The 11,968-nt window shown below is 40.2% G+C and overlaps 1 long non-coding RNA gene across 1 annotated transcript; it reads right to left on the reverse strand.

The window, feature by feature from the left end:
* Positions 1-8,579: 8,579 nt before the first annotated feature.
* Positions 8,580-9,513, reverse strand: LOC120554570. Its single transcript, XR_005638515.1, has 4 exons — positions 9,272-9,513; positions 9,119-9,192; positions 8,977-9,048; positions 8,580-8,903 (listed from the first exon to the last, which is right to left on the reverse strand). It is a non-coding gene; the product is annotated as an uncharacterized LOC120554570 (long non-coding RNA).
* Between the last annotated feature and the right edge of the window lie 2,455 nt (positions 9,514-11,968).

Consider the following 11,968-nt stretch of genomic DNA (forward strand, 5'->3'; position numbering starts at 1 on the left):
TCCTTTCCCTCCACCTCTACTCCCTCTTCCTCTCCCAGCAGTCATCTGATAGGAGTTGAAAGTTACCTCTTTGATTTGACTGACAGACAGACAGACAGACAGACAGACAGACAGGACTCTAGGCTAAATATTTATCCATATTAGGGTTTGTATTTTCTGTATTTTTGAACATTTATTTTCAATTGAATGTGGTCAGATCTCTCTGAAAGAATTGGCACCGTAGTCAGGCGTTCCTTGGCTTTGCTCTAATTGATACATTTCCCGGATTCAACAGTATAATACCCTCCTTTGCAACATGTAACACAGAGTGTGATAATATGCACACAATGTGCTTACATGCACTGTAGTTAGCTGGTTTCTGTAAAAATGTTATATACAATACAGCAGGTCAGTAATCTGATTTCCCTATCCTCATCCTTATCCCTATCCTCCTCATGTTGGAGTATAGAGGCTACTTGTCTGTTTCAGTTTAAGTCTGATTGAATTGTTTTCAATACATTTATGCATAATTTTAATTACAGTAATGCTGTTTCCCTTCATCCAGTCCTGTCTGAAATCTTTGTCATGCACATGCATATGCCTACATGTAAAACACTACTAGGTAACCCAGTTACATGCATACTTGGATAATAAATCATCTTTCTCCGGCAGAAATCTAGCTTGGAAAATGTTATTTCTCTAATCCCCTAATACACTGATTTTGAAAACCAGGTTTCTTGTTTACATGATTCTTAAGAAATCTGATCGGACACAGCACCTTCCAAAACATCCCACCCGACTGTTTCAGAAGTGACTCATATGAGATTTTACTGATCGACCAATCAGACCAATGAAATGATTACATTTAAGCAACTAAAATGACTCAATCAAGCTTAGAGAAAGCTTAAAAGAAACATTTTAATTTGTTTTGAGACCAAGGACCTCTTCATACTGTGTTCAGAACAGCTTTTTTGAGTTGTAGGACTAACTGAATCATTTTTGTATCAATCGGCATTACATGTAACATTAACACTAACTTAACACAATTAAGAAAATTCAACATAAACAGATGTTAAATATAAGCTAACAGACTTTGTGTGTGTGTGTGTTTCGTGGTTTCTTTCAATGGTAGTTAAAAGATTAGCGGTGTCCATGTGTTCCCATGGTCTCTGTCTTCAGACAACAATGCATATATATATATATATATATATATATATATATACACACATACATACACACACACACACACACACACACACACACACACACACACACACACACACAAACTTGGTGGTTTTATCAGTCCATCAACTTCTAGTCAACCTGAGCTGCTTGAAGTCAGAGCTTAGTAGTGTCGCTGGTTGATTTCACACAGGCACACACACACACATTGACTCTCACACACACAGACACACACACAGATCCCCAAGAGACTGAACTCGATCCCTGGCTCTACTGGCTTGTCAATCGCTTGTGGGATTGGCTTACAGATAATTGACAGTTGTTGGAGCCGGTCCCAGTGTCAGGTAAAGAACGCTGGAAGAGCACGACAGGTGAGAGCTTGAGTGGATGTATTTGTGTAGGCAAGTGAGTCCTGGGTACAGTGCAGGGCCGCGTTATCTGATAACAATCAATCTTTGAGATTAAGATTGTGTGTACAAGTAGGAAGGGCTCTTTAATCTATGGTACAGTAATTTTGTTTAAAGAGCATCTAAAGTGTTACTAAAAGCTCCTTTTTCAAGAGCATCTTTTCAGAAACAACCCGAGTTAGATGAGAAGACTGATACCACTCTCATGTTTGTACGCTGACTATAAAGCTAGAGCCAGAGACGGTTAGCTTAGCATAAAGACAAGCAGCAGGGGGGAAACTACTAGCCTGCCTCTGCCCAAAGGTGAAAAGATCTGCCTAATGTATGAGCCCAAAATGTGGAAGACAAAATAATAACTTCTTTAGCAAATACTTCTATTGGGATGAATGGGGCCGGATTATAACACTTTACAAAAAAATAAAAATAAAAAGAAAGAAAAGTTTTGCGGAAAGGGTAAAACAATGAGATGGGTTTTAGCCTCACGAATTGGAGCAGGATCAATTACAACAATAGATTGTAAATATATTAAAAATACGATATATTTGTTTATATCGATATATCGCCCCCTAATACAAGCTGAAGTGCAACGATAGGTTGATTAAGCGCTTAGTCAATCGGCAGAAAATAACTGTTTCAGGTATTTAAAAATAAGCCAAATATTCTCTGCTTCTCTGATGATTTGCTGCTTTTCTCTGTTGTAGATTGATCATCTTTTGGTTTTGGGGTTGGTGCGACAAAAGGGAAACGTTTGTTTGATAAACCTACAGTGGAGGCTTTCCTTGCCTTTAGATAGCACTTGTCATGCCAGCTTTCATTGGCAGTATCACAGATGTGATGGATAAACAGCTGTCCAGAAACCATTACAACCTTTTGAGGCTGACAAAACTGGAAGTTTATAATTTTCTGATTTACAATTGAACTAGTAAAGAAATACCGTGAATCCATACTATCACATCACATATAGTAAATCAAAGTCACAACAATGAATTCGCTATATCACACTGTCCTGGCATCTTTAAATAAAAGCCTCCACTTTACAGTTTTAACTTGACCATCAAAAATCAAAACACACCATACATAAAGTTATTTTCATTATGTGTTCAGAAATGTTACCATTCTTTCCCCCCCCCAATCGGTTAATTACATTTTCCAACATGAAGGTAGAAGAGCAGTCCAATGGTAATCAAACCAAGCTGTCGTGCAAATGTACAGAGTACAATCAAGACAATACAAATACTGCAAGCAACAACAACAAAAATTAATTAAGAGAATAATCTAAGACTAAGACATAGCACATAAAACAAAATGTAAGGGTAACGAAGATGTATACACATAAAGAATCATAATGGCTGGAGATCGAACCGCCGCCTGTCATGTCACACTATCAAGTCCATCAGCTAGGGACATTTTGGAAATGCAGGTCTTGACTATATTGAAAGAAGGGGTCCCATATTATACTAAATTTCTTCACCGAGCCCCTAGTATGGATCTAATTCTTTTTAGTTTGGCAAAGCCAAGAACCTCCTTTTTATCCAAATGGTATGTGGAGGTGGTGTCTGAGATTTCCACTTCAATAAGATCAAGTGTCTGGTGAGTAAGTTGACAAAAGCTACCAAGCCTTTCTCTGAAGAAGAGAATGATAATGTAGGTGGGCTCACACCAAACAATGCTATCATAGCATTGGGTTCAAGCGGTTTACCAATGACTTTTGACATTGAACTGAGCCAGTAAGACTGTAAAGTGTGGCAAGACCAGAACAGATGTACAGGGCCCGCTGGAGCCTGTCGACATCTATCACAAGTTTGGTCAACATCTTTGTAAATTTTAGAGAGCCTTACTTTAGTGAAATATACACAGTGTATTATTTTGTACTGAATCAGTCCATGTTTTGCACAGATAGATGATTTATGTACGTTGACAAGGACATCGTCCCAACGTTCTTAAGTAATCACCTTTCCCAGTTCCTCCTAACCTAAGTGCATGGAATGTATTTGAACATAAATATATGACATAATTCCTTTCAGAACAGGTATTGGTTTGAGGAAGTCCACCGGTGAGTCAATTGGTAGATTAGGAAATTGAGGGAATCTGTTTCTAACAAAGCTGCGGATCTGTAAATACCTGAAGAAATGTTGTTTAGGATCAATAGTAATTTAGGCAAATTTCTCAGATAACTGTTGCAAGGATGTAAAGGTTGAACCAAATATTAAATGCGCCATCTGCTAGGGAGGCGGGGAAAGCCTGGTTCGCCGTTATTGGGGCTGCAGTAGAGTACGTTTGCAGACCGAAGCATTGTGTAACCTAATTCCAAGGTAAGGGAAAGGACGATTTAACAATTGCATTCTTAGCGTAGGCAAAGGAGGAACTTTTAATAGGAGAGTGAACTAATGCTGAAAGATACAACAAAATTCTGTTGGAGCAATCCTCTCCAAATAGCAGCATAGAGTAAAAAAATAAAGACATACACAACCATACACATACATACATGCGCACATACATACATACGCACATACATACATACGTATACAGAGTAAAGAAGAAAAAAAAAAAATATATATATATATATATATATATATATATATATATATATATATATATACGCATACACATATGCGCATACCCTAACATTCTCAATAAATAGATAAAACAGCTAAAAACAGTCACAGCAGTTATTGCACAGAGTCCGATTGCACTGAGGGGGTTTAAGAGATGTGTGTATTTTTAGTTATTTTATTTTTTATGTTTGTATGCATGGATGTATGTATGATTTTTGTAATATGTTCACAGGAAGAAGCTGTTCTGGAGTCTATTTGTGCGTGTGCTGGGGTTTCTCAGTCTGCCTGAGGGGAAGGTGGTGAACAGGGAGTGTCTGATGTTTGTGGCCCGTGTGAGAAGACGGCTTGAGTATAGTTCACTCCGGATTGGTAGGGGGGAGCCAATTATTCTCTCTGCCGTCTTGACAACCCGCTGCAGGTTTGGAGCGCTAGAAGCAGCTTCCATTTTAAGCCAGACAGGTAGCGAGATGTATGAGTCAAATTTGAAGCAGAATTGTATAATTCTAATTACCCAAAAAAAAAAAAACAACAACAAAAAAACCCGCCCTTGACCTCTGTAAGAACTGCTTGCGTATCCTGGGCGTTTTTCCACTCCAAATGAAACCAAAACCTTTAAGTTTAGAAGTAATCTTCGGCATTGAATGGACAGTTGAAGTTGTTTTTAACTGAGGTGCTGCATCTAAACATGTCAGTATACATGTCTCCTCTTACTCTTGAAAGACTTTTTGTTATTGATTGCTAGAAAGCACAGCAAGACCCTCACCAAGTTCCTCCTTTTTCGGTCTCTCCCTCCTACTCTATTGCTCAGCTATCTTCAAAAGAGCCGCATACATTAGTGTCAGTGTGTGAATATTCCCAACGGCTTCTGGAAGACACACTTGAGAGGTGTGTGTGTGTGTGTGTGTGTGTGTACGCTTGTATAAGTGATGCAGCATAAAGATGTTTTCTTAAGAGCGTTGGTACACAAATGATCTAATTCCAGATACAGAACTAGAAATGGTTCATTACCAAATCAGTACTAAGTGCTGTCTTGTTTTTGTTTCTCTGTCTCTGGAGTCTTGAAAGTAGAAGACACAATATTTGATTTGTCACTCCATGGACAAATATTCAGTAAGTAAGTAATGAACACACAGACAATATGTGTGTTTATTTAAGCCTACAGTTTATTACTAGTTACATGGCTGAATCACAGAAAATGCTAGCCTTTGTGGAGGAAACCTCTCATGAAACACATTGTGAAGTTCTTTGCTTCCATAGAGCTGGGCGATACGGAGATATTTTTCACCAAACACATCGATAACGATCGATATTGCGATATTGTAGGGTTGACGATTGGTGCTTTCACAACATGTTAACACAATGAGAGTTTTGATAAATGATCACCAATCATGTGAATACAATGACTAAGTTGATAAAGGCAAATAATAAAACTAGCTAGTGAGTCTGGTAAGTTAAGAAAATTACATCACTTTACTGTAATGCAGCCTCCAAAACCATGAAAAAACAACACTTGTATTATATCACGATATTACGATATCCAAAATGTAAGACGATATCTAGCCTCGTATATCAATGTCAATATAATATTGATATATTGCCCAGCCCTATGCTTCCACTTTGTCCATTATTTTCTTATGTTGGAACTTATATTATTGCTTACTCATTATTACAGTAAGTGCTTGATCAATAGAACATCTACTTTTTGTTAGTTGATTTGTGGAGGGCAAATTGTTTTAGTGCAGATTGTTTTAGTGAAAAAGAAAATGCAGCCACAGGTAAGCTGGTAAGGATGCCCCCTGGGCGCCTCCCTAGGGAGGTGTTCCAGGCACGTCCAGCTGGGAGGAGGCCTCGGGGAAGACCCAGGACTAGGTGGAGGGATTATATCTCCAACCTGGCCTGGGAACGCCTTGGGATCCCCCAGTCAGAGCTGGTTAATGTGGCTCGGGAAAGGGAAGTTTGGGGTCCCCTGTTGGAGCTGCTCCCCCCACTACCCGACACCGGATAAGCGGAAGAAGATGGATGGATGGATTGATGGATGGATGGAGGTTAGCTGGTTAGGAAAATAGGTGCAGGTGGCAGGTATTTATTGCAGTTAGGGCAAACCTGAAAACCTCAAAATGTGATTAGAGTAAGCAGTGCTTTATGCAATTCCTATCATGCGTAAAACATTGGCGCCATGGCCACATCATGGCTTCAGGCAGTGTTAGCTCAAAATGTGGAATTCATGCGTGTATCTCAACAAAATGGACATTTGACGGTAAATGTCAGAGCAGTGGGTCTTAAAGTGAGTCTTAGGTATTGAAAAGTCAGGTTAAATGGTTTGGGTTTTGGTTTGTCATGGCACTTCACAGAACCCTCAAAGAATCCCCTGATATCCCGTTTTTCACCAGCCAGGTGCCAGTTCATGTTCAGCGCAAAGAACTGCTCCTTGGTAAGTTGTTAACTTGCTGGTCTTAGCTGTGGAAGCAGTGATGGGAAAGGCTGGGCAGCAGGGACGTCGTTAGGCCTATTTTAGGGGGGCTGAAGCTACCACAAAATGTTCCTAAGCCCGTCTAAATAATAATAACAACAAAAATAACAATTCGATTTATCCTCATTCATATTTAGACGCAAACAAATTATTTATATATATATATACAGCTACAAAAAAATTGCCGAAAAGTTGGAAGTTAGACAGAAGTACAAAGAGTCGTTTGCTATCAAGATGATGCACCGCACCGTCTTGTTGCGTTGGTGTGAACTGGCAGCTTTCAGAGCGTTGTGAGTAACTGGAGGATTCATCTCGTCTCGTCGCTACTCTTTGGTCTGAACTCGCTATGCACACACACGCACACACACACCAATACACATGTTAATGGTGAAAGGAAGATTAATTACACGTAGTGATACAGAGTGAAATTGTAAGTGGTTTTTAATGACCTGCTTACCTTTAGCTACGTTTTCTTGAGGTAAAGGAAAGGGAAATGGAATGGATGGTTTGCTATGGAAAACTGTAGTCTAGTTAGAGTGAACGTGCGAAATACAAGAAATGGTTAACTTAGCAAGCTAATCACAACTCTTTATTCATTGCCAATAATATAGCCTATCTCTATAGTAGGCATATTCTAAAACAATATCAATCCCCATAGAATGTTGTTGTTAGAGGTCGACTGATAGTGGATTTTACCGATACCTAAAGCTAGGTTGGGCCGTATTTGCCGATAACCGATTAATCGATCCGATAGTATTTAGAATTGATACACCCACAGCAATGCTACACAAGCATGTGTGTTGTCTAAAACAGTTCTCCTACATATTTGGAGTCATCCAGTGCAAAATAAACATAATGAGCATTATAATTCATATAAAGGACAAACTATTTACATTTCTTCAAAAAAGGCCCAAATGTATGCCAAATCTCAAAACAGTGACGCCATTATTCTCTGTAGAACGGTTTAGAACGGTAACAGATGATCTCTGACCTGGAGGGATCTATCTTTCGCACTATATGCTCTCTGTTCTTGCTTGGATGCCCATATAAGGCGTAATGTGTGACGGACCTGCCTTCCCATTGGTTGAAAACATAAACAAAGGCATCATGGGAGATTCCCTTGTCGGTAGCACGGAGTTAGCGGCAGAAATGACCGAAAATGTGATGAATTATGGACATGAAGTGGATAAATCTTGGATGTAACAGTTTGGATTTAATGCTCAACAACCCCGAAAAAAGGCACAAGTTCCAGGCTGGATAGAAAATCACCTGTAAAGGCTAGAAAGGCACCAAAGACACCCCCGTGACGGCTAATTTGTGAGCTTTTAGCTGCAGCAATCAATAAGTCTCTACGTTTAACTGTTATTAAATGTTGCAGGTTAACCACCACTGTTGATTAATAAGTACATATAGCACTCAATATATGTATATCATTGTTGAAAATGTCTCCAAATAATAATGTAATAGTGGTTTTTTTAACGCAATTCGGTGATGACGTCACGTTGGGGAGACGTGTATCAGCCTAGTACTAGAACTATGGTGACTGACTGGGATGAGGAAGAGGTGTTTTTACTGTCAGTGAATAGTACCAAGTGAAAGTCAATGTTTTCTTTATATCTACTGACAGTGATCATGTCGTTAGTTCAGCTAAGTACCGGTAAACTTATCTAGATCTAGAAAATAGAAGGCATCATGCTAGGCATCATGCTAGCTATATGTGGCAATGCGAGTGGCCTATGACGCTCAAGAAAACTAGAATTATCCGACAACGCCACTTGGGATAGGCCCAAGACCTTTAAAGCACACAGATTTGTTTATCCGAATCAGGGCTCAGAGACAATAAAATAATTATAAAAATATACAATTTTTATTTAATTAAACATTTTAAAATAGCAATCTTTCTGTTAAAATGTAAGTGATGAAAATAGGAAAAATAAACAAGAAACACAATTCAAATCAACAATCAAACATGCATAATAAGAAAACAACAAATCAACCAAAATAAGAGAAAAAAACAAACAAAAAGAAACCCACATGCAATATATACAACAGTTAATAGCTTACAATATATCCAGACTGCTTTTATACATGTGTTCAGACCATTTTTGTGTTAGTGTCCAGGAGACTTTACCGGACTCAGAACGCTTTTGCCGGAATCCAGAACAGAGTTGCCGTTATCCAGAACAGAGTTGCCATTATCCAGAACAGCTTCAATGGGGGAAGAACGCGCCGGGGGGATACTGGCCCTTTAATTAATCGTGGCACCATGATAGCCCCACAGCAGCATGTATAAGGCTGCAGCCTGGTCCGCTGCATTGTGAAACACACCATTAAAACAGGACCGCAATTAATTCAAAGCAAACAGGCAAACACAGCAACTTACCGAATTACAGGACAGGCCGCCCTCAGACCCCGGCGGAGGCACCCACCTTGCGCACACACACAGCGGCCCACACTATAACAAATAAGACTGTCAGATCTTGATAACGCCCAAATGGGTCGAAAGAGGGAGGCATGCAGCTTACCGAGACACCCAACGCCAGCAGCCCAGGCATACATCCACCCACACAGGGACATCCACAACCAGACAGGGTGAGCTCTATAAAAGAATGCACATTAGTGCCACATGCACAGCAGGGAACAATGAAAGGCACAAAAGATGGAAAAAGTGCCCTTACCACACCGCAGCAGACTGACGACCTAGGGCAGCGGCAAAAACGTAAAGCACGCCAACCCGGACACGTCTCCACAAACACCCAGCAGGAGAAGACAAACAGAACGAGTCCACACACACAGGCTTAAATAATGTCCCTGCCTCTCCCAATCAATCGGAATGAGCCCCAGGTATGCTGAGCCACTCTCCTGTGTGCAGGTAAGAGGGAGGGGAAAACCTCATCCGGTCACATATAGGCTAACTTGCCAGTCCCACCTGTGAAATCCCCCGACGGTTGTAAACACATATTGATTAGATATCTCATGTTTTGATGGTAGCCTACTAGCTCCAGTAACAACATATTTGTCTAGTGTTTATTTATTACTTGGACGGGGATGCTGTTCAGCTTTTCACAAGTTTAGACAGCTAGCTAACGCTACGCCGACGATTCGCTAACATTAGCGCAACAACGTTAGCCTAGATGGCTAGGTAAATATTACGACTGCCTTCGGAATTTCCTATATCTGCGTCCACGTTTTTAACATAAGACCTGTGGTGTTAGTGATCCTTTTGTACCATAACTTTATTGAATGAAACTTAGCTAGCTCCAACGAGATGGGTGAGTTTTTGTTAGTTACACACAAAGCTAACTGGCTATAGTTAGCCTGTACGTATGCTAGCGGACATTAGCTAACGTTGCATAGCCAGCCAGCAGCTTCGGCAGTAGTTTCGGCGAAAATACTTAAAACGAAAATAATATAATGTCCGCAACACTGCTTTAAACTCCCATTTTTATATAAATATCGTAAACAAGGACTAGGTGTTCTGCCAGCAATGTGAACACATTTGATGAAGGGATATATGAAGTGCTCACATTCAGCTGACACACCATCTGGCTTCAATTAGCCTGGTTAGGTGTGAGCTACCCAAGGCAGCCCACCCATGACATTTTATAGACTTTTTCACCATATACATCCAAAAAGAGGGGTTGCTTTTTAAAATACAATATATCCAAAGAGACACATGATATTACCATGCACAAAACTAGAGAAAAAGGGAAAAAGAAAAAATATATAGAGATAAACATTCAAGAGGAAAACAATTCCATATAAAGTTACCACAAACAGTTAAGAAATTAATGAAGATTACCCCACATATTATATGTATATATTTTTTCTTTTTCCCTTTTTCTCTAGTTTTGTGCATGGTAATATCATGTGTCTCTTTGGATATATTGTATTTAAAAAGCAACCCCCCCCCTCTCTTTTGGGATGTATATGGTGAAAAGCTCTGGAAAATGTCATGGGTGGGGCCTTTTTTGGGTAGCTCACACCTAATCAGGCTAATTGAAGCCAGATGGTGTGTCAGCTGAATGTGAGCCCTACATATATCCCTTCATCAAATGTGTTCACCATTTGCCTGAAGAAGACCCAGCTGGGTCGAAACGTTGCATTTTTATATTAAATATGGGAGTTTAAAGCAGTGTTGCGGACATTATATTATTTCCATTTCAAACATCACTGCAGATTGACTGCTTTTAGCAGCAGAGGTTGATTGTGGGCGACATACTGTCGTGGTTAGCTTGCCGAAACTACTGCCGATTGCCGGAGTTGCTTGCTACGCAACGTTAGCTAATTCTGCTAGCATACCTACAGGCTAACTATAGCCAGTTAGCTTTGTGTGTAATGTTACAAAAAAACACCTATTTCGTAGGAGCGAAGCTTAATATTTCATTCAATAAAAGTATGATACAAAAGGAGCACTAACGCCACATGTCTTATGTTGACAACGTGGATGCAGCTCCGAAGGCAGTTGTAATACCGGTATTTAACAAGCCGTTAGTAGCTAACTACTAACGGCTTAGCGTTAGCTCAACCTGATCTCACAGAATTCCGTAAAATGAACACGGGCCCTTAACTCTAAATCCGTGGCAGTTTCACGGAATTGCAACAAAATCCGTTAAACTGCCATGGAATAATTCCGTTAAATGAACAAGGATCGCCAACGGATCGTCAAATTCCGTGATGGGCTCACGGAAGAATTACGTGAAATGAACACGGATTGCCGAAAAAGAAACACGGGCTTACGTGACACGCAAGAAGAACGGAGCGGTTGGGTTCAGGAAAAGGTCGTGGGTGGGCTTACGGTTCTGTGACACACACGGGACATGCTTACGTGACACGCAAGAAGAACGGAGCGGTTGCGTTCAGGAAAAGGTCGTGGGTGGGCTTACGGTTCTGTGACACACGCGGGACATGCTTATAAAAAAACACAACTGACAAACGCCACACGCGGGACGCGAACTCCGGTCTCCTGGGTGAAAGTCCTGTGTTTTACCCATCCATCACCCCAACCAACCTCCTGGCGAGGAATGTTGTTTCATGTGACCAATTTGCATTTCGAAGTGATGAAATTAGCATCAGGGTTTTGTTTTATCTTAAAGGATGAGACAGAAGGAACAGAGTAGAAATGGAAGAAGAGGATATGTCTGTCACTTTTTACTTGTTAACATTGGTTTCTTGACTGGTTATTGACATAAGTGTAGCTCTAATACAGTAACGAAAGATGTCAGTGCAAAGACTTTGCAAACGCAAGTTACAAATACCCTGGGGGCTAAGCCCCCCCTGTCTTTCAATCCTAGTGATGTCCCTGCTGGGCAGGAAGAGAGTCGGAGAGAGAGATAAATAGAGTTATTACAAAAATAAATGCTAGTAAAAGAATG

The sequence above is a fragment of the Perca fluviatilis genome, chromosome 24, assembly GCF_010015445.1.
Source record: "Perca fluviatilis chromosome 24, GENO_Pfluv_1.0, whole genome shotgun sequence".
Classification (NCBI taxonomy): domain Eukaryota; kingdom Metazoa; phylum Chordata; class Actinopteri; order Perciformes; family Percidae; genus Perca; species Perca fluviatilis.